The sequence below is a fragment of the Chiloscyllium plagiosum genome, unplaced genomic scaffold (genome assembly GCF_037043375.1).
Source record: "Chiloscyllium plagiosum isolate Xiang-an unplaced genomic scaffold, Cpla_swu_hap1 HiC_scaffold_20, whole genome shotgun sequence".
Classification (NCBI taxonomy): domain Eukaryota; kingdom Metazoa; phylum Chordata; class Chondrichthyes; order Orectolobiformes; family Hemiscylliidae; genus Chiloscyllium; species Chiloscyllium plagiosum.
Genome location: NW_028270158.1, coordinates 59,466,546 through 59,490,461, shown reverse-complemented (window position 1 = coordinate 59,490,461; position 23,916 = coordinate 59,466,546). Strand labels below are relative to the sequence as shown.

The following is a 23,916-nucleotide window of genomic DNA, read 5'->3' as shown; positions in this document are numbered from 1 at the left end:
GTTCTGAGCAGGATGGTCCTTAGAGGGTCGGTGTGGACTCTACAGACGCAAAGGCCTGCTACCACACTGTACGATATTTGCAGTATACAATATAGTCTGTGTTTATCTCATGATCACTAAATGAGCTTCATGTCCCTATTTAATTATTAACAAACTTAGTTATTATAGACTGGTAAACCAGCTTGAGCTCAAGAGCTACCAATTTGAAGTGAACGACGTGGTGAGGTAGACTGTGTCCAATCATGAAATCAGCCGATCATTTCAAATCCTTTAAAATAAATTCAGCGGGGTTTTTTCTCATTGAAGGTATCTATTTCAGTTTCCAGCCATCAGAAACCACATCATAAAAGAGATGATCAAGAGTTAGTTAACAATAAAAAGGTTTGTATATTAAGATAAAGCAAGAATATAAAGCAACTCTCCCAAAGAGGAAGACTGTTTGAAAATCTTGTGAAGTGCAAATTCTGCTGAGCAAGACATGACTCAGACTGCCTGAATGAATTCTGAAACCCTCACAAACTGGTCAGTCCTCAAGTGTGGACATAGTAATCAAATTTAAGAGAATCCTGGGCACAGTGGCTGTGTATTTGCCAAGTCATCTTTCACTCTTCCTAGAAAGAGAGCTACCATGGCCCAGTATTTATATATTAATGCTTTCCAGCCACTTTAACTGGCTTCAACCTCAGCATAGACAGAGATCAGAGGACATTAAACAAACATTGGTTGTGGTGGTGGGGCAGCGGCTGAGTGGGGGTGGTGGTTACTTTGACCTGCATCATCCATGTAAGTGATCCTCATGGCTCAACAAGCAAGTGACAGAGCCCATACTCATCAGGAGAAACCTCATCTCAAAATTCACTTGGTGCCAACTTTCTAAAGTCTGATCAACAGCAAAAATTGTGCTAGAAGGAGAGAAGCAGAAGTGGTCTTCATTTCAGACTCTACCTAATGGACAGTAACAAAAGCAAAGCACTATGGAAGAGTAGAGAATGGAAATAAAACATTTTTAAGGAAGGCTGGAGAAACTCAACATATCTGGTTGGATCTGTAAACACAGGGTCAGAGTTAACACAGAGTCCAAGATGTAATGAACTTTGAAACAAAGCTTCTCCACAGATGCTGTCATGTGTACGGAGTTTCTCCAGCATTTTCTGAATGCTTCATAAACAAATAGCCTAAGACTACGGACGAGGTATGCACATGAACCCAGTTCAGGTAGAAGGTCAAAGCCTGAAGAAACTTGGCATAAATGGAAATGATGGTGAAACAGGACCATTACATCAAGGCAAGAGAAGCAGAGGGCAACTGCTCACCAAGAGGAAGACAGACATCTACTGTAAAAGAACAGATAAAAATACTTCAAAACTGGGCTGCACCGTGGCTCAGTGGTTAGCATTGCTGCCTCACGCCACCAGGAGCTGGGTTCGATTCCACCCTGGGGTGACTGTGCAAACTCCCCATATTCTCCCAGTGTCTGCAAGGGTTTCCTCCTACAATCCAAAAATGTGCAGGTTAGGGTGGATTGGCCATGTTAAATAGGCCTGGAAATGTGTTGCTGGAAAAGCGCAGTAGGTCAGGCAGCATCCAGGGAACAGGAGAATCGACGTTTCGCGCATAAGCCCTTCTCCTGAAGAAGGGCTTATGCCTGAAACGTCGATTCTCCTGTTCCCTGGATGCTGCCTGACCTGCTGCGCTTTTCCAGCAACACATTTCCAGCTCTGATCTCCAGCATCTGCAGACCTCACTTTCTCCCCATGTTAAATAGGCCACAGTGTTCAGGGGTGTGCAGGCCAGATGGATTAGCCACAGGAAGTGCCGGGTTACAGGGATACGGTAGAGGGACTGGATCTGGGTGGGATCCTCTTTGGCGGGCTGGCCTGCACTCAAATAGCCTGCCATAGGGATTCTATGGCTCTATAAAAATGGGAGAGGCGGAAAAATAAATATTCTCTCACCTTTTTGAACGATGATTTTATTATTACATGTTCAGGAGTGCCAAGCATGAACTTTTCCATTAGAACATCCAAGCAAATAGTCAGAATTTCTTCACATAATTCAGTTTATTTTGTTAACCATAGAATTTTACATGAGAGAAGGCGGCCATTTGACCCAGTGTGTCTGTACCGGCTCCTAAAAGAACTATTCAACAAGTCCCATTCTCTCGCCAGTCTCCATACCCCTCTAAGCTGAAAATGTGTTGCTGGAAAAGTGCAGGTCAGGCAGCATCCAAGGAACAGGAGAATCGACGTTTCGGGCATAGGTCCTTCTTCAGGGCTTCCTGAAGAAGGGCTTATGCCCGAAATGTCGATTCTCCTGTTCCTTGGATGCTGCCTGACCTGCTGCACTTTTCCAGCAACACATTTTCAGTTCTGATCTCCAGCATCTGCAGTCCTCACTTTCTCCTCCATACACCTCTAAATTTGTCACTTTCAAATAGATATATTATATCCAGCTCTCTTATGAAACCGTCTATGAAATCTACCTCTATCTCTCACAATTCCTAACAACTGAGTAAAGTTTCTCCTTTTCTCATCCTTCACTCTTTTACAGAGTCTTGTAATTGTGACTCCTAGTTACTGGTGGAGTCAGGATATCCTTCTTTACCCTGTCAGAGTTGTTCAGAACTTTGAACACCTCAATAAAAGGTCAAATTCTCTGCTCCAAAAGGAGAATAAGCCAGATTTCTCTAATCTCGCTTTATGTTCAAAATTCCTCATTCCCAGTATCATTCTTGTAAACCTCCTTTGCACTTTCCCCAGCATTTTAACGTCTGTTCTGAAACAAAGATGCCAGAACTGAAGCCAATACTTCAAATGTGATCTGGCCAATGATTTGTAGAGGTGTAGCATCATAGAGTCAGAGGTGTACAGCACAGAAACAGACCCTTCAGTCCAACCCGTCCATGCCAAACAGATATCCCAACCCAATCTAGTCCCACCTGCCAGCACTCGGCCCATATCCCTCCAAACCCATCCAAATGTCTTGTAGCATCACTTCCTTGCTTTTATACTCTGTGCCTCTATTTATAAACTCACAGATCTTAAGAGCCACCTTCACACCTGTCTCAATTTGCCTGGCCATTTAGTTCAGTAATTAGAACTTCTTGAAGGTGATGCCTTCAACTATAACTTGCCAATCATTCATGAGGGTTTCACAACTGGCAAGTGGCTTAACCAACTTGGACTAGGCAGGTGTGGAAGTGTGACAACCTTGAAGAATAAGGCTGCATTCTCAACTCCTTGGTAGTTGTGACAACAAAAACACGGGCAGTTCCATGGCAATATACTGCTTGCACGTCATGTACCCACTTACCTGCCTTTTGTTCTATATATAGCGTTGCTGAATCACCATGGTCTTACCAAACATGGTCACTGTGACGTGGAAGAAACAGGGTACACATCTTCCAACACACTGCAGGAACCAAAAAAGTGTGGATCAATATTCCATTATTACGTCATTTGTGTAAGAATTCAAATGTACATTTAGAATGTATAGAATTTAGGATGTAGGTTTGCTCACTGAGCTGTAGGTTTCATATCCAGACGTTTCATTACCTGGCTCGGTAACATCATCAGTGGCGACCTCCAAGTGAAGCGAAGCTGTTGTCTCCTGCTTTCTATTTATATCTTTCTCCTGGATGGGGTTCCTGGGGTTTGTGGTGATGTCATTTCCAGTTTGTTTTCTGAGGGGTTGATAGATGGTATCTAGATCTATGTGTTTGTTTATAGCATTGTGGTTGGAGGCATAGAGTTCACCAAAGGAGGAAGAAACAGACAACAAACTCACATTCCTGGACGTCACAGTCGAAAGAAAGGACAACGGAGAACTACAGACCTGCGTATACAGAAAACCGACAAACACTGACCAAATACTTAACTACACCAGCAACCATCCCAACACACACAAACAAAGCTGTATCAGAACACTATTCCACACTGCAGCACAGACGAACTTCGGAAAACAGAGGAGAACCACCTATACAACGTATTCAAGAAGAACGGATACTCAAATAATACAGTCTGCAGATTCCTCAAGAACAAACCACGACAAGCAGACCAAACACAGCCAGAAACCCTAACCACCTTACCATACATCAAAGAAGTTTCAGAAATGACAGCCAGACAACTAAGACCCCTCGGAATCCTAGTAGCACGCAAACCCACCAACACTCTCAAACAAAAACTAACAAACTTAAAAGACCCAGTACAACTCATGGACAAAACCAACATTGTCTACAAAATTCCATGCAAGGACTGCCACAAACACTACGTAGGACAAACAGGAAGAAAGTTAGCCACCAGGATACACGAACATCAGCTAGCCACAAAAAGACACGACCCGCTCTCCCTCGTAGCCCTACACACAGATGAAAAAAGCCACCATTTTGACTGGAACAACACATGCATCCTGGGACAGGCTAAGCAAAGACATGCCAGAGAATTCCTAGAGGCCTGGCACTCCAACCACAACGCCATAAACAAACACATAGATCTAGATACTATCTATCAACCCCTCAGAAAACGAACTGGAAATGACATCACCACAAACCCCAGGAACCCCATCCAGGAGAAAAGATATAAATAGAAAGCAGGAGACAACAGCTTCACTTCACCTGGAGGTCGCCACTGATGATGTTACCTAGCCAGGTAATGAAACGTCTGGATAACCTTGCAATGTATAGAATGCATATAATGTGGAAACAAGCCCTTTGGAGCAACAAGTCCACACTGACCCTCCAAAGAGAATCTCACCCAAACCCATTCCCCTATTACTCTACATTTACCCCGAACATACACATCCCTGAACACTACGGGCAATTTAGCATGGCCAATTCACCTAACCTTCACATCTTCGGACTGTGGGAGGAAACCTACGCAGACACTAGGAGAATGTCTATGTGGAGTTTGCACAATCACACAAGGATCGAATCGAACACGGGTCCCTGGCACTGAGAGGCAGCCGTGCTAACCACTGAGCCACTGTGCCGCCCCTATTTGCACAGAGGCACTTCAAGACTTACAATCTAAGTGAGCAAGATTCATTTACTCACAGATTACATGAGCTTTGAAGCCAGGCATATTCACAACAAACCATTTTTCCAAATCTAGACATAAATATCCACATTAAGCAATATTTACATTATATCTCATTAATACTTGGTAGATCATGAAAGCTCATCAGTACCGAGAAAACAAGTATGCTAATTTTCCTGACAATATGGCTTAACTTGGGGAGATCAGTACCACTACAGCAGCCTTACTCATAAAAGCAATTCAACTTTATTAAATGGATCTTTATTAAAGCAAGAATAATGGCCTCTCTTGCTCCTAAAAGTAACACCCTCTCCCTACATTCACTGTTGATGCAAAACTTAACAGGGAGATACATTGCTCAAGCAGCCCCACAACTTGCTGTCTCTCTGATCAGAAGTCTGGTTTAGAGTTGATCACTTCCAGATGATACGTGCCTGTGGTGGTCTAACAGCAGGAAATGTCCCAGCAATTCACATCATTCCCAACAAGGTGAAAATCGATGCAGTGAAGCCAAATTCTGTGAAACATGTGTGATATTTAAAGTTTCTCCTCTTCCTCGAGGAACGATCAACTGTGGCTTGTTAAGTATTGAAAGTGCTCAAATAATTCACCTGCAAGGCCATTCTCCATGGGTGAGCCTAGGCAAGCTATGCAAAGTGATTTGGACAACTCCATGACATGATTGCTAAGTCAGACATTACCCAACATCAGGTTAGCACTGCTGCCTCACAGCACCAGGGTCCCAGGTTCAATTCCTGCCTTGGGCAACTGTCTGCGTGGGTTTCCTCCGGGTGCTCCGGTTTCCTCCTACAGTCCAAAGATGTGCAGGTCAGGTGGATTGGCCATGTTAAATTGCCTGTAGCGTTAGGTGCATTAGTCAAAGGGAAATGGGTCTGGGATGTGTTACTCTTCGTGAGGTCGGTGTGGACTGGTTGGGCCGAAGGGCCTGTTTCCACACTGTAGGGAATCTAATCTAATCTACACAAGTGGGATCACTGGAGGGGGTCACATGATAGGAATCGGGAGCGAGAACATGGGCGGATTTTTTTTTCCTTTTCCTTGCCAGCAAGTCACAGGAATATCAACTACTCAATTACATCTCTGTTCATTTCACCAGGGGAAAATCAACTCACTTTCCAGTGAAACATTCTCCTGACTTCCTGTTAAAAGATACTCCCTTCAGGGATTTTCCATCGTGACTAATATTTATTAGGTGTAGCTACCCTCTGGTTCAAACTGGTTGGCAGTAATACAGTAGAATAGAAAAACACAATTTCCTATTTAGTGGAGAGGCATTGCAGAACTCTGGTACTGAAGGATCTTTCAATTACAAAGTTAGTATACAGGTACAGGAAACATGGTTAGGATAGCATTTATTGCAAGGAGAATAGCATACAAGAATCACAGAATTATTATGGTACAGGAGGCAAAATGAAGGAGCTGGTCAGTGACTTCAGGAAGCGGAGTGGAAGACATGCCCCTGACTGCAGGGATGCTGAGGTGGGAGATGATCGAGACTGTCAAATACGTGGAAGTGATGATCACCAACAATCTGCCCTGGTCCACTGACATCGACGCGACCATCAAGAAAACACAATAACCCCTCAACTTCCTCAGAAGGCTAAGGAAATTCACTATGACCACAAGGACTCTTACCAATTTTTAGAATGCTTTCTTTGTGACATCTGGGTGCATCAGAGTGTGATTTGGCAACTACTCTTCCCAAGACTGCAAATAAGCAGAGAGTTGTGAACACAGTCCAATCCATCACACAAACCAGCCTCCCATCCATTGACTCCATCTATACTTCCCAAAGCCTCAGGAAAGCAACCAACATCAAAGATCCCTCTCCACTCCAGTTATACTCTCTTCCATCAGGCAGAAAACATAAGTTTGAATACACTTAAGAACAGATTCAAGATCAGCTTCTTCCTCACCTTTATCAGACTTTTAACCAGACCTCAAACATCAATGCTGATGATCTCCCTCCCTCCCTCCCCATGAACCTTCTCTGTGGCTGTAACAACGTATTCTGCATTCTGTATGAACAACACTTTACACTGTACCTCGGTACATGTGACAACAATAAATCAATCATCCTGCCTGCTCTGGTTCTGTCTTTTCCCATACCCCTACACATTTCGATCCAAAATACCATCCGCTGGAATGCTGCAATTGAACCTGGCTCCATCCACACGGGTACAGTACATTCCTCCCTATTCACTGCGTGTAAGTGCTTTTGCTCATCTTTGCTTCTCCTAAATGTTGTAGCTGTACCAGCCTCCACTACTTCCTGTGGCAGCTCTTTTCATACACTGACAGCCATCTGTGTGAAAATGTTGCTCCTGAGGTCCTTTTAAAATCTTTCCTCTCTCCCCTTAAACTTATGCCCTCTAGTTTTGGACTCCCCTCTCCTGGTAAAAAGATCTTGATCATTCAGTCTATCCACACCCCTTCATGATTTTATAAACCTCTAAGCTTAACCCTCAGTCTCGGATGCTCCAGGAAAATAGCCCCAGGCTATTCAGCCTCTACCTCAGGCCCTCCGACCCTGGCCACATCCTCATAAATCTTTTCTGAACTCTTTCAAGTTTCACAACATTTTTCCTACAGCAGGGAGACCAGAAGTGAACGCAGTATTCCAAAAGTGGCCTCGATGTCCTGTACAGCCACAAAATGACTTCCCAACTCTTATACTCAATCCACTAACTGACTACCAAAAATATAAACCTACTGAAAAGCTGTTGAGAATACCACAAAAAAAAAGGTTAAAAAGATTTCCCCTTTGCTGATATGAAACACTTACTCCCTCTCATCAGGAACCCATTAGAATGAAAATCCAAAACATCTTCGGCAAATATTAACTGAAGCCAAGGTCTTTGAAATGTTCTATTGTGCAGATGGCCAACATCACCAGTAAATCAGAGTTTACGAGCACAGAAGCCAGGCTTCTGGCTGCCTGCATAGTGAAGAACATAAAAGCATGGACTTGCAAAGCTCTGTGGAACAAGGGAGGAAACATCCTAACCCCCACCAACACTGCACGGGCAGTCAACACCCCCCAACCAATAAGCTAACATGCTCTAAAATCTTTCAAACATCAACTAATGGGTTCAGACAACAGCATGGTAGCTTAACTTGGCTACAAAACACCAGGGTCACCTCGACTCCAAAATCCATTTTTCACCAAATGGGGAAAAACTCACTATTGGATCATGAACAGGATGTAATCCATTGTCTAAAAGGGATAAAAAATACTGGGAATGCATTATGAGCCAAAGAAAAGACAAGTGATGATTTTAATCTATCACATCTATGCCTCTACAAAAAAAAATGAAAAAAGGGATTGAAACATTAATTTGTTCCATCCCCTTGGATGCTGCAAGAATTTATAGAAATGAGTTTTATTTCAGATTGCTAGCATCCACAGTATTGCTCTATTTTAGTGCTCACAATCCTGATGAGCGGTGTGTGTTGAGAAATCACTTGCGATTCCATTGATGCGGTCATTATCTCCTAGGTCAATTACGGTTTGGAAAAGTTAAAAATCACACAACACCAAGTTATAAGTCCAACAGGCTTATTTGGAAGCACTAGCTTTCGGACTGCTGCTTCGTCATCACGCGGTTTAAGGAGCAGCGCTCCGAAAGCTAGTGCTTCCAAATAAACCTGTTGGACAATAACCTGGTGATGTGTAATTTTTAAACTTTGTCCACCCCCAGTCCAACACCTGCACCTCCACGTCATGAATGGGAAACAAACACTGGCTTAGCCGGTGGCATTTACATCCCAGGAATGAAAAATAAAAAGCCTCCTGAATCCAACTGCAGTAACAATAGCTTCCACAGGACGCCCAGCAGCAGGTGGCAATGGTGAGGGAGAGCATCAAGCAGAGGAACTGAGTCAGACACCCAAGAGGACCTTCTCTTGAGCTAAAGGGCAAGTTTAGCAGATAGAGACAAATAATTTCCTCAAATTGGTGTAAACTGCACACTCATTTCCATAGAAAATACTCTGCACTCTTTTCACTCGATTCCCTATCTTGTTTGTAAATACCTCATGACAGTGGAGCAAATAATCCTGCTTCATGATAGTTGTGCGCTTTACAAGCAATTGAACTCGTACAGCATGGAAACAGGCCATTCAACCCATCCAGTCCACACCAACCCTCCAAACAGTACCCAACCAGATCAATTCCCCCTACCCCATTCCTATAACCCTACATTTCCAATGGCTAATTCAGCTAAGCTACCCTGGATACTATGGGCAATTTGGCATGGCCAATTCATCTATCCTGCACATCTTTGGATTGTGGGAGCAAACTGGAATACCCACAGGAAACTCATGCAGACATGGGGAGAATGACTAATGTGAAGTTTGCATTGTCACCAGAGGATGGATTCGAACCCAGGTCCCCTGCTGCTATGAGGCTGCAGTATTAATGACTGAACTACTGTACTGCCCTCTTGGTTCTGTGGAAATTCAAATGCATTCACTTGCCCTCAGTGAATAAGATACAGAATCTCTGAAGCGTGATGGTGCAGAGAGGCTGCTCGGCCCATCGTGACTGCACCAGCTCGTTAAACGAGCAAGCTTCCACTTTTTCACATCCTCTTGCATGTTACGTTTATCCAAATAATCATCCAATCCCCCTCTTGAATGGCTCAATTGAACATACCTCCACCACATTTCCAGGCAACGCATTCCAGATCTTAACTCCTTACCAAGCAGAAAAAAATCCTCACTTCATCCTAGCTTCTTTTTCAAATATAAAAGTGTGTCTAATTTCAAACTGGTCTCCAGGTGACAGATTCTAGCGGTCATCCAAGGCACGAGATATCCCAAACCATCACATAACAACATCCACTCTCTGAGGATAATAGGACCTATGTGGCAGTGATCCTGATGTTATAGGCATTCAAGTTCAAAGTTTCACACCTCCAGCCAGCAACTGCTTAATCCACATCTTTATGCACAGAGAGTTGGCAATGACATCCTCTCCAGGATGCTCAGTGGCAATGACAGGTTGGAGTATGCTGGAAATCTGTCTCCTACTTTCCCCTCTCTATTGATAGTCAGAGGTGCAGGTCAGATTTAATGGCATCGGTATCATATCTAAAAGATGACGCAATTGATTTCAAAGAGAAGTAATTTTCTTTCCACTTTTAATACTTCATTAATATTCACACTCCTAAAGCAGACAGCTTGTGTAGAATTGGTGCCAGTGTGTGTTGTCACTCATTCTTGCCATTCTCTGGGCATTCGCTAATACTCTAAGCCTGATGCTCTCCAACAAACCCATGAAGGGACCTTTGTATAACTAAAGACTGCATTATACTGATTTGGCATCCGATCCAACAAGCACTTGTAATGCTCCATCTGCATGGAGGTTGGAAAAGTCAGTGGAATATGCTGCACTTACAGAAGGCCTTAATGAGCCAGATCATTGCAAGGTTTCATCAATGCCAACTTTTATCTGGACTACACCAAGAGGAGATTAAAGGCATCCTTTCTCTACTCCCTTCAGTAATATTAATGTTCCAATGTAGGTATCTTGTGACAAACAGCTCTCCCACATGGATTCAGATCAAATGAAAAATCGTACAACTGGAGTTTGCACAATAACATGAAAAGTAGCCAAAGTTAAAAATCACAAACACCAGGTTATAGTCCAACAGGTTTATTTCGAAGCATTAGCTTTCAGAACACTGCTCCTTTCAGCAGATGATTGTCCACCACTGGCTCCTCCACATCATGAAAAGTAGCACTGTAAGATTCCCAAAATCTTAATTCTAGCAAATTTTCTTTTGCTTAAATTCAAGTAGAGCGACAAGCAAATACATTGCTTGTTACTTCATCTTTGGAGAAGTAATATCAATTCCCATAAATCGCAACTGCTGTCTCATTATTTTTTGAAAAACAATATTGCAATATACACAACTTTTGATTTTAATCTTCACTGTGGAAAAGGGAATCACAGGATCCTGATAAAGTGAATGGAGTAAAGAATATGCCTTACTTATAATGGAATCACAACATTGCGAGATAATTTGTACAAGAATAATTTAATTAAGAAATAACATTTTTTTGATAGAGACTAACGAAAGACTTGTATTCATGTAGGAATTCTAGACCAAATGAAGTCATAGTTACAACGAAGGAAACAAAAAAAAACCCCACTAAATTCCCACAAAAGAGAACATGATACAGATAATCAATACCATACATAAAACCAAAATCAGATTAAGGTATAAATATTGGCCAGGTCACCAGAAAAACTCACCTGTGCTCCTTCCAAGGAGTTGAAAATAGCTCCAAAAAAGTTGCACAAGGCATCAAATGCAATCAATGTGAATCTGTCTATAAGATACCACACAACTTTGTTATAAAATAACAGGCCAATGTCAGTCACAATTTCAACTAAATATCCCCAAGGTTTTTCTAAAATTTAGAAATGAACTTGAGGACTTGCTCCTCCAGAGTTATACTGCACTCATCCAGCCCCACAGCTTTGCGTTGTGGTGAGGTCTGATGCAATCACTTGTTCAAGACCAACCAACATCCTATTTGTATTTTGGTAACCTAGGGTACAGTTCAGTGGGATGGGACTTTCTTTCACCATTCTCAGAAGTACCCATTTTGTGGAATGTGCTCAGTAGGAGGTAACACATTCCTCCACACCTGCTGGCATTCAATGCATCTGTGGCTTTGGCAACAGCTAGTAGGCAGGTAGGTGGTGACTCATCCTCAGAGAATCCACACATGGTGCTGGAAGAGAAAAATACACTTCAAATTGGGGACTAAAAAGTACACTTAACTCAAAAAGGATGCTCCAACTACTCCAAATTTTCAATAACACTGTGCCACAGTTTGGAATTTTTGGATCAATCTTTCAACAGTAGGATTTGGAGTCATAGAAAACAGACCCTTTGGTCCATGCCAACCAGATATCCCAACCCAATCTAGAGCCACCTATCAGCACCCAGCCCATATCCCTCCAAACCCCTCCTATTCAAATACCCATCCATATGCCTCTTAAATGTTGCACATCCTCTGGTAGCTCATTCCACACACGCACCACTCTCTGCATGAAAAGGTTGCCCCTTAGGTCTTTTTTAAAATCTTTCCCCTCTCACCCTAAACCTACGCCCTCTAGTTCTGGACTGCCCGACCCCAGGGAAAAGGTCTTGTCTATTTACTCTATCCATGCCCCTCATGATTTTATAGACCTCTAACGTCACCCCTCAGCCTCAGACGCTCCAGGGAAAACAACCTCAGCCTATTCCGCCACTCCCTATAGCTCAAATCCTCCAACCCTGACAACATCCTTGTAAATCTTTTCTTAACCCTTTCAAATTTCACAACATCCTTCCAATAGGAAGGGGACCAGAATTGCATGCAATATTCCAAAAGTGGCCGAACCAATGTTCTGTACAGCTGCAACGTGACCTCAACTCCTGTACTCAATACGCTGACCAATAAAGGAAAGCTTCCCAAATGCCTTCTTCACTATCCTATCTACCCGATTTGTAGAAGGTTCTCTCAACTAATTTGCAGGGTTCCTAATACTTAGAGGATTAGTGAATTTCAGGAGGCAGTGGTCAATTTCAAGCACCACTGCAGGAGATGGGGTGATGGTACCTCACCTATAGTTCAAGGAGGCATGTATAGTACACACTGAAGGGGTCAGAGGGGTTACATTGGTTCAACCACACACAGGAACCAATAAAAGAGTACAATTAGAGTGACTATCATTTTTACCAAGACATATTTTAAAATGCAGAGAGATTATCTTCAGTTGAGCACGAGTTCAATTCTACCAACCCGAAAGATAAAGACTCACTCTAATCTTCTCAAGTGAAAGGTAGCCACTCTTTCAACAGAAAGCTGAAAGAGTGAGACCTTATAGAGGTCTGTAAGGACTTCACTAGTCAAAAAGGACAGTGCAAGAGATAATCAAGAGTTATTCATCTTTAAACTGCATCACTACACAAGAAAATGCTGTACAGGTTGAATTAGTTCACATTGGTTCCAAATTGTTACAGTCTTACAATAATTGCTCTGAATGGCCACTCATATGAATATAAAGCAGACAAATTTATAGTTAGCCTCATCTTACCAAACAAACAAATAATCTCTCTAAAAACAACTACAGAGATATTTAGAGAAAGCAGTAAAGAGTAAATATGGAGTTCAGATTACAAAGCGGAGGACTGATAGTGTCATCGAGCCAAGGAGATGCATAGCCCAGGTTGGTTTATAAGTGAATAATGGGCAGTGTGCATCAATTCCAGCATATAAATGTCTGACTTACCAACAGCAGCGACTTAATCATAGAGATGTACAGAATAGAAACCGACCCTTCCGTCCAACCCGTCCATGCCGACCAGATATCCTAAATTAATCTAGTCCCATTTGGCAACACTTGGTCCATATCCCTCAAAACCCTTCCTTTTCATACCCCCATCCAGATGCCTTTTAATGTTGTAATTGTACCAGCCTCCACCACTTCCTCTGACAGCTCATTCCACACATGCACCACCCTCTGCGTGAAAAAGTTGTCACTTAGGTCTCTTTTATATCTTTCCCCTCTCACTCTAAACCTATGCCCTCTAGTTCTAGACTCCCCCACCCCAGGGAAAAGGCCTTGTCTACTTACCCTATTCATGCCCCTCATGATTTTATAAACCTAGAAGGTCACCCTCAGCCTCTGACGCTCTGGGAAAACATCCCTAGTCTACTCAGCCTCTCCTCATACATTTCTGTCACTTAACCGGAGAACACATCTTCAGCAAGAGGGCTGTTTTGTAACAGGGGTAGTGCCTCTACCTTGAAGTAGGAGATTCAGATTCAGGTCCTACCTGCTCCAGAGATTTATAATGACATCTCTGAACATGTTGGTTAGAAAATTCATACAGGAGAAAGTGAGGTCTGCAGATGCTGGAGATCAGAGATGGAAATGTGTTGCTGGAAAAGCCCAGGTCAGGCAGCATCTAGGGAACAGGAGAATCGACATTTCGGGCATTAGCCCTTCTTCAGGAACGTTTCAGGGAACACCTCTGGGACACCCGGACCAACCAACCCAACCACCCTGTAGCTCAACATTTCAATTCCCCCTCCCACTCCACCAAGGATATGCAGGTCTTTGGATTCCTCCATCGTCAGACCACAGCGAAACGACGGTTGGAGGAAGAACGCCTCATCTTCCGGCTAGGAACCCTCCAACCACAAGGGATGAACTCGGATTTCATCAGTTTCCTCATTTCCCCTCCCCCCAGCCTGTCTCAGTCAAATCCATCAAATTCAGCACCGCCTTCCGAACCTGCAATCTTCTTCCTGACCTCTCCGCCCCCACCCCAGTCTGACCTATCACCCTCACCTTGACCTCTTTCCACCTATCAAATTTCCGACGCCCCTCCCCCAAGTCCCTCCTCCCTATCTTTTATCTTAGCCTGCTGGACCAACTTTCCTCATTCCTGAAGAAGGGCTAATGCCCGAAACGTCGATTCTCCTGTTCCCTAGATGCTGCCTGACCTGCTGCGCTTTTCCAGCAACACATTTCCATCATAGAAAATTCATACATCCAGCACAAATTTGTACCAATGCATTCGATGGATTATGGAGGCAGAAGGTAGTTAATACGCTGCTCATTCAGCCGGGACACAAATTGGACCATTTGAAACGTCCCAGGTAGGAGGCTTCTAATCTGGGACTTCAGTGGGAATATCTTGATATCAATAGTTGATATTATTCTTTAGGCCACGAAGAGAGTCATGGATAATAATGTTAAAGCAGCTACTTCCATGTTCATTGAAGTCACATCAAGAGTTCAGTTGTCAACTGCCAGCAATATGCTTCAAAAAAAAGTGTGTGGAACATAAGCAAACTGTACACACTCTGACTGGAAACAATTTGTCTGATCGTGACTGTAATCTATCAAATCCTGAAATCTTCTACATTTCCTGACAAGAGCAAAAAGACATCAAAGCACTTAAACAGTTTACGGCCAGTTAGGGGCACCCTGGGTCGTGACTGGTGCTATGTAAATGCACACCCATGGTAATTTGATTCAAAGTAATGATGAAGAAAATCATAGCAACATGCTTATACAAGTCAAATCTCGACAAGAGACCATCTTGTGTGTTTTCATCGCTCGTGTCACAATGTTTAGGCAGAGGCTCAGACTTAATTACAGCTTGTAACACATAATTTACAGAGGATCGCAGGCAGCCAGGGTAATGAAGGTTATCAGACGCAGAAATACCTTCATTATTGTTTCAGAGTCAACATGCAGGACTCAGCAAATACCTGTAACATGAAATCAGCAGTATTCCAGAACAAAATTCCACAAAACCAATGAAATGGTTTGGCCTCTTTATCAACGCATTGTCTATGACGAAATAGAAGCTACTTCTAACCAAACTGCAATGTTGAAACAGAAGGAAAAGATCCATTTGCAGTTAAAACCAGCCACCCATTAGCACGCAAATATTAAGCATCTGCAAAGTGTTGCAGTGTTGCTGCTGATCCAAGCTAACATTTCAAAGGTGATGAGAACTCATTTTGAAACCCAAGCATAATTCAGTGATCATGAATTGAAACTCCCTGGGAGAACTCAGAAGGAAACATTAAGGTCTATTCAACTGTCCATCTAACAGCACTGCATGAATAGATTGAAGCAGGATTGTGGAGGTGTTCACTGAATACTTCACATACTTTGCTTACAATAGCAAACCACACCCTTATGTGTGTGTTTTTTTTTAAATTCACTGCCAGGTGATTTCCTGCAACATTGCACACAGAGAGAAAGGAGATTTAACTCAAGCAGCTCTGAATTCAAAGCAGTCAGTACAAACACTGTAGATTTTCTATGCATGTTGTACACTTATTTAAATCTATTTAGTGCAGAAAGGAGGTAGAACCAACTGGCTGGAATTGCAACTTTGAGACATTAACCTATTCCTGTCCATCTGCCTCTTGGGTGCATATGATAGATCTAAGACGCTACTCAAAGATTGGAGGAACATATTCTGCCCAACATTACTCTTTCTGTAAACAATCAGAAAGACAAATGCTGTTTTACCGCATGTCGGAATGTGCAGTGGTAGCTACATATTCCTAACGTATACCCCTAGAGTGTATTTGTTTAAAATAATTAAGTGCTTAATTTGTTGTGAGTCTTTAGCATATCCTGAGATTATGAAATATTGAGCTAAGTTGTTTAATGACCTGTGTGAATTCTCTGTCACAGTTCAACCCAGAGGTGGTAAAGAATGGGCGACAATTCATGAAGGCACTGGGATTCCCTTTCACTCCCCAGAAACAGTTGGCTTAGTAGACATCACCCCTCCCACCGACTCAGTCTGAAGAGTTACCGCACAGACCTCGGCAAGTCAAACACCTACAGAACAAAATTTTGAGAAGATTTTTCTTTGCATGGTACTTATTGCCACCTTTTTAAGGAGCTGAGCACCATCCCAGATAAAGCAGCCCATCGATTGGCACTACATCCATTCCCTCCACCAGTGACACTCAAGAGCAGCAGTGTGTATTACCTCAAAGTTGCACTTGAGAAATTCACCACATTAATCTAACAGCACCTTGCAAACTTGGTTTTAATAGTTTTTCTGAATAACCCATGAATGCCCATGTTCTCAAAGGCCAATTTTGACAGTATTGGGCAAGAACTTTCAAAAGTTGATTGATGATGGATGTTCGCAGGTAAAGGGATCTCTGGAAAACGGGAAGCCTTCAAAAATGAGATAACAAGAGTGCAGAGACAGTATGTTCCTGTTAGGGTGAAAGGAAAGTCTGGTGGGTGTAAGGAATGCTGAATAATGTGAGAATTTGTTGCTCTGGTTAAGAAAAAGAAGGAAGTATGTGTCAGGTATAGACAGAGATTAAATGAATCCTTAGAAGAATATAAAGGCAGGAGGGTGATACTTAAGAGGGAAATCAGGGGGGCAAAAAGGGGGACATGAGATAGCTTTGGCAAATAGGGTTAAGGAGAATCCAAAAGGACTTTGTAAATGCATAAAGGACAAAAAAGTAACTCTGGAGAGAATAGGATCCCTCAAAGATCCGCAAGCCAGCCTATGTGTGGAACTGCAGGCGATGGTTGGGGGGTGGATACTAAACATGTATTTTTACATCAGTGCTAACTGTGGAGAAGGACATGGAAGCTTTATAATGTGAGGAAATAGATGGTGACATCTTGAAAAATGTCCATATTACAGAGGTGGTGGTGCTGGATGTCTTAAAATGCATAAAGGTGGATAAATCCCCATGACCTGATCACGTGCACGTTAGAACTCTTTGGGAAGCTAGGGAAGTGATGCTGGGCCCCTTATTGAGAATATTTGGATCATCGATAGTCACAGGTAAATGATCGGAAGACTAACATGGTGCCATTATTTAACAAAGGAAGTATATAAAAGCCAGGGAACTATAGACCGGTGAGCCTGACATCGGTGGTGGGCAAGTTGATGAAGGGAATCCTGAGGGACAGGATTTACATGTATTTCGATAGGCTAGGACTGATTAGGGGTAGTCAACATGGCTTTTTGCGTCGGAAATCATTTCTCACTAACCTGAATGAGTTTTTGGAAGAAGTAAAAAAGAGGATTGATGAGGGCAGAGTGTGGAAGTGATCTGTACAGACTTCAGTAAGACGTTCGACAAGGTTCACCCTGTGAGACTGGTTAGCAAGGCTAGATCATATGGAATATAGGGAGAACTAACCATTGGCCTGAAGGTGGAAGACAGAGTGGTGATGGAGGGTTGCTTTTCAGACTGGAAGCCTGTGACCAGCCGTGTGCCACAAGGATCACTACAGGGTCCATTGCTTTTTGTCATTATATGACTCATTTGAATGTGAGCATAGAAGATATACTTATAAAGTTTGCAGATGACACCAAAATTGGAGGTGGATAGCGAAGAAGGTTACCTCAGATTACAACAGGATCTTGATTACATTGACTAATGGGCTAAGGAGCGGCAGATGGAGTTTAAGTTAGATAAATGTGAGGCGTTGCATTCTGGAAAGGCAAATCAGGACAGGACTTTTACACTTAATGGTAAGGTCCTGGGAGTGTTGCTGAACAAAGAGACCTTTGAGTTCAAGTTCATTGTTCCTTCAAAATGGAGTCAGAGCTTGATACAATAGTGAAGGAGGCATTTAGAGTCATAGAGATGTACAGCATGGAAACAGACCTTTCGGTTCAACCTGTCCATGCCGACCAGATATCCCAACCCAATCTAGTCCCACCTGCCAGCACCCGGCCCATATCCCTCCAAACCCTTCATATACCCATCCAAATGCCTCTTAAATGCTACAATTGTACCAGCCTCCACCACATCCTCTGGCAGCTGATTCCATACACGTACCACACTCTGCGTGAAAAAGTTGCCCCTTAGGTCTCTTTTATATCTTTCCCCTCTCACCCTAAACCTATGCCCTCTAGTTCTGGATTCCCCGACCCCAGGGAAAAGACTTTGTCTATTTATCCTATCCATGCCCCTCATAATTTTGTAAACCTCTATGAGGTCACCCCTCAACCTCCGACACTCCAGGGAAAACAGCCCCAGCCTGTTCAGCCTCTCCCTGTAGCTCAGATCCTTCAACCCTGGCAACATCCTTGTAAATCTTTTCTGAACCCTTTCAAGTTTCACAACATCTTTCCGATAGGAAGGAGACCAGAATTGCACACAATATTCCAACAGTGGTCTAACCAATGTCCTGTACAGCCACAACATGACCTCCCAACTCCCGTACTCAATACTCTGACCAATAAGGGAAAGCATACCAAACGCCTTCTTCACTATCCTATCTACCTGCGACTCCACTTTCAAGGAGCTATGAACCTGCACTCCAAGGTCTCTTTGTTCAGCAACACTCCCTAGGACCTTACCATTAAGGTGTATAAGTCCTGCTAAGATTTGCTTTCCCAAAATGGAGCACCTCGCATTTATCTGAATTAAACTCCATCTGCCACTTCTCAGTCCATTGGCTCATCTGGTCCAGATCGTGTTGTAATCAGAGGTAACCCTCTTCGCTGTCCACTACACCTCCAATTTTGGTGTCATCTGCAAACTTACTAACTGTACCTCTTATGCTCGCATCCAAATCATTTATGTAAATGACAAAGTAGAGGACCCAGCACCGATCCTTGTGGCACTCCTCTGGTCACAGGCCTCCAGTCTGAAAAACAACCCTCAACCACCACCACCCTGTCTTCTACCTTTGAGCCAGTTCTATATCCAAATGGCTAGTCTCTCTATATTCCATGAGATCTAACCTTGCTAATCAGTCTCCCATGGGGAACCTTTTCGAACACATTACTGAAGTCCATATAGATCACATTTACTCATCAATCTTCTTTGTTACTTCTTCAAAAAACTCAATTAAGTTTGTGAGACATGATTTCCCACACACAAAGTCATGTTGACTATCCCTAATCAGTCCTTGACTTTCCAAATACATGTACATCCTGTCCCTCAGGATTCCCTCCAACAATTTGCCCACCACTGAGGTCAGGCTCACCGGTCTATAGTTCCCTGGTTTGTCTTTACCGCCCTTCTTAAACAGTGGCACATTTGTCAACCTCCAGTCTTCCAGGACCTCACCTGTGACTATCGATGATACAAATATCTCAGCAAGAGGCCTAGCAATCACTTCTCTAGCTTCCCACAGAGTTCTCGGGTACACCTGATCAGGTCCTGGGGATTTATCCACCTTTAACCGTTTCAAGACATCCAGCACTTCCTCCTCTGTAATCTGGACATTTTGCAAGATGTCACCATCTATTTCCCTATAGTCTATATCTTCCATATCCTTTTCCACAGTAAATGCTGATGCAAAACATTCATTTAGTATCTCCCCTATTTTCTGTGGCTCCACACAAAGGCCGCCTTGTTGATCTTTGAGGGGCCCTATTCTCTCCCTAGTTACCCTTTTGTCCTTAATATATTTGTAAAACCCCTTTGGATTCTCCTTAATTCTATTTGCCAAAGCTATCTCATGTCCATGTTTTGCCCTCCTGATTTCCCTCTTAAGTATACTCCCAGTGCCTTTATACTGTTCTAAGGATTCACTCTATATATCCTGTCTATACCTGACATATGCTTCCTTCTTTTTCTTAACCAAACCCTCAATTTCTTTAGTCATCCAGCATTCCCTATATCTACCAGCCTTTTCTTTCACCCTAACAGGAATATACTTTCTCTGGACTCATTATCTCATTTCTGAAGGCTTCCCATTTTCCAGCCGTCCCTTTCCCTATGAACATCTGCCCCCAATCAGTTTTTGAAAGTTCTTGCCTAATACCGTCAAAATTGGCCTTTCTCTAATTTAGGACTTCAACTTTTAGATCTGGTCTATCCTTTTCCATCACTATTTTAAAACTAATAGAATTATGGTCGCTGGCCCCAAAGTGCTCCCCCACTGACACCTCAGTCACCTGCCCTGCCTATTTCCCAAGAGTAGGTCAAGTTTTGCACCTTCTCTAGTTGGTACATCCACATCCTGAATCAGAAAATGGTCTGGTAAACACTTAACAAATTCCTCTCCATCTAAACCTTTAACACTATGGCAGTCCCAGTCGATGTCTGGAAAGTTAAAATCCCCTACCATGACTACCCTATTATTCTTACAGATAGCTGAGATCTCCTTACAAATTTGTTTCTCAATTTCCCTCTGACTATTGGGGGAGGTCTATAACACAATTCCAATAAGGTGATCATCCCTTTCTTATTTCTCAGTTCCCTGGATGTATTTCTGGGAATATCCTCCCTCAGCACACCTCTAATGCTATCCCTTATCAAAAATGCCACTCCCCCCTCCTCTCTTGCCTTCCTTTCTATCCTTCCTGTAGCTTTTGTATCCTGCAACATTAAGCTGCCAGTCCTGCCCATCCCTGAGCCATGATTCTGTAATTGCTATGATATTCCAGTCTTATGTTCCTAACCATGCACTGAGTTCATCTGCCTTCCCGGTTAGGCCCCTTGCATTGAAATAAATGCAGTTTAATTTATTAGTCCTACCTTGTCCCTGCCTGTTTGACTCACTTCTGTTCTCAGCTGTACCCGTCTCAGATCGATCTCTTTCCTCACTATCTCCCTGGGTCCCACCCCCCACCTTACTAATTTAAATCCTCCTAAGCAGTTCTGGCGAATTTCCCTGCCAGTATGTTAGTCCCCTTCCAACTTAGGTGCAATCTGTCCTTCTTGAACAGGTCACGTCTACTCCAAAAGAGATTCCAATGATCAAAAAATGTGAATCCTCCTCCCATACACCAGCTCCTCAGTCATGCATTCATCTGCTCTATCCTCCTATTCCTGCCCTCACTAGCTCGTAGCACTAGGAGTAATCCAGATATTACTACCCTTGAGGACATCTTTTTTAAATTTCTGCCTAACTCTCTGTAATCTCCCTTCAGAGTCTCAACCTTTTCCCTTCCAATGTGGACAATGACTTCCTGCTGGCCCCTCTCCCCCATGAGAACATTCTGCACCCTCTCTGAGACATCCTTGATCCTGGCACCAGGGAAACAACACACCATTCTGATTTTTCTCTGCTGGCCACAGAAACGTCTGTCTGTACCTCAGACTACAGATTCCCCTAACACAATTGATCTCTTGGAAGTCGTTGCATTAGAGCCAGTCTCAGGAGCATTGAGTATAAGTGTTGGGAGGTCATGTTGCAGCTGTATAGGACATTGATAAGACTATTTTTGGAATATTGTGTGTAATTCTGGTTTCCTTCCTATCGGAAAGATGTTGTGAAACTTGAAAGGGTTCAGAAAAGATTTACAAGGATGTTGCCAGGGTTGAAGGGGTTTGAGCTATAGGAAGAGATTGAATGGGCTGGGGCTGTTTTCTCTGGAGCATTGGAGGCTGAGGGGTGACCTTCTGAAGGTTTATAAAATCATAGGATAAATAGACTTTTCCCTGGAGTGGGGGAGCACGGTAGCGGCACGGTAGCACAGTGGTTAGCACTGCTGCTTCACAGCGCCAGAGACCCGGGTTCAATTCCCGCCTCAGGCGACTGTCTGTGTGGAGTTTGCACATTCTCCCCGTGTCTGCGTGGGATTCCTCCGGGTGCTCCGGTTTCCTCCCACAATCCAAAAAAAAATGTGCAGGGGTTAGGTGAATTGGCCATGCTAAATTGCCCGTAGTGTTAGGTGAAGGGGTAAATGTAGGAGAATGGGTCTGGGTGGGTTACGCTTCGGTGGGTCGGTGTGGACTTGTTGGGCCGAAGGGCCTGTTTCCACACTGTAAGTAATCTAATCTAATCTAATATGGGGCATAGGTTTAGGGTGAGAGGGGAAGGATTTAAAAGAGACCTACGGGGCAATATCTTCACACAGAGGGTGGTGTGTGTATGGAATGAACTGCCATTGGAAGTGGCGGGGACTGGTACAATTATATTTAAAAGGCCATCACGATCTCTCTCGTAGTCAATCTATGGGGTAAGAATGTTTTGTTTTAAACAAAGTGATTTCCCACCCTTGCGCTCCCAGTAGCGACTCTCAGCCACCTGAAGTGCACACTAAAAATGTAGGTGGATATCAAGCAAGAAAAATTTTGACCATTTGTTTGGGAGATTGTGCACAATTTGTCTGAATTCCTGACTCATGCATCATCAGACTGGATTGCTAAATTAGATAACTGCATATTTACAAACACTACAAAAGTGGTCACAGCTTGAATGTATTTTTGCATACAGAGACTTTCAGCAGCGAAGTGTATGAATTTATATCATGCTTTACCTTCTCCCAATGTAATCTATAAATGAACACTGTCATAACACCACCAACTGCTATTCAATTATAATTTGCTATTACTGGAACAGAATACATACATAGCAAGCCTTTACTTCACAGAACCGGCAAGGACAAACATTATAAATACCACTTTAAGGGTCAAATTGTTGGTACAGTGAAAGAAAACTATACTGGAATCAGCTTTTAGTCACATAAGCAAGTCAAGTCCAGGAGGTGTTTAAAGAGCATGTGATCACCAGGCAGAGTTATAATTGCATTTTATAGATGACTGGCTAGACAAACTTCCTGCACTGACAAGGGGAAAAACATTAAAGTCAGTGCTCTGTGACCTTGTGAATCCAGAACACGTGTACACATTTATGAGAGAGCGAAAAAGAGAGAAAGAGAGCAAGAGAGAGAGCGAGAGAGCGAGTGAGAGTGAGAGTGAAAAGAGAGAGGTTAAGATTAGAGTAAGATGTGAGGTGCCACACAAAAAACAGCATAAGCCTGTGCTTTCAGATCACAGAGGAAGAATGGACCAGACCCCAGAGTAGTGATAGCAAACAGTTCTCTCAATTGTCAAGGTTAGAAGTCACACGACACCAGGTTACAGTCCAACAGGTCTGTTTGAAATCACAAGCTTTCAGAGTGCCGTCCCTTCAACATGTGAAGTCACTTCAGCCTTCTGAAAGCTTGTGATTTCAAATTAACTTGGACTATAACCTGGTTTCATGCGACTTCTGACCTAGTCTACCCCAGTCCAACACTGGCACCTACACATTAGGATAATGACGACCCTGATAGACTTATTAAATAATTCTGCAGTACAACCCACTCCTTGAAATCCTGCAGAGTAACCAATAGCAACACAATTTCCATTAGCACAATTAACTGAAGATGCAGTTCAGGATTTTGTATTCATGTTCATCAATATACTATACTATAAATAACCACAGTCAACTTGCCAACCAAAACCATTTTCTCTTGTAATTGTTAAGATTGCAGGAATACCAAATACTAAATATTCTTCCTAAAGAATGCATAACAAAACATTTTAGGTACAAGACTCCCTTTCCAACAATAATCAAGTCCTGTACTACCACACAACTCTAAATAAGGGA

The 23,916-nt window shown here is 43.0% G+C and overlaps 1 protein-coding gene across 3 annotated transcripts in view; it reads right to left on the bottom strand.

Moving 5' to 3' along the window:
• The window catches only part of LOC122560494 (inactive rhomboid protein 1), a 365,137-nt gene that overhangs the window by 324,573 nt on the left and 16,648 nt on the right, over positions 1-23,916 (bottom strand). The window contains exon 1 of one of the 3 annotated variants that reach the window (XM_087998010.1): positions 11,317-11,796. The exons of 1 other annotated variant lie outside the window; for it this stretch is intronic. The gene's annotated coding sequence lies outside the window, so the exon portion shown is untranslated. Of the gene's footprint in view, positions 1-3,312; positions 3,390-11,316; positions 11,797-23,916 lie in introns of those variants that run through there. One more of the 3 variants, XM_043711147.2, reaches the window with a different exon arrangement.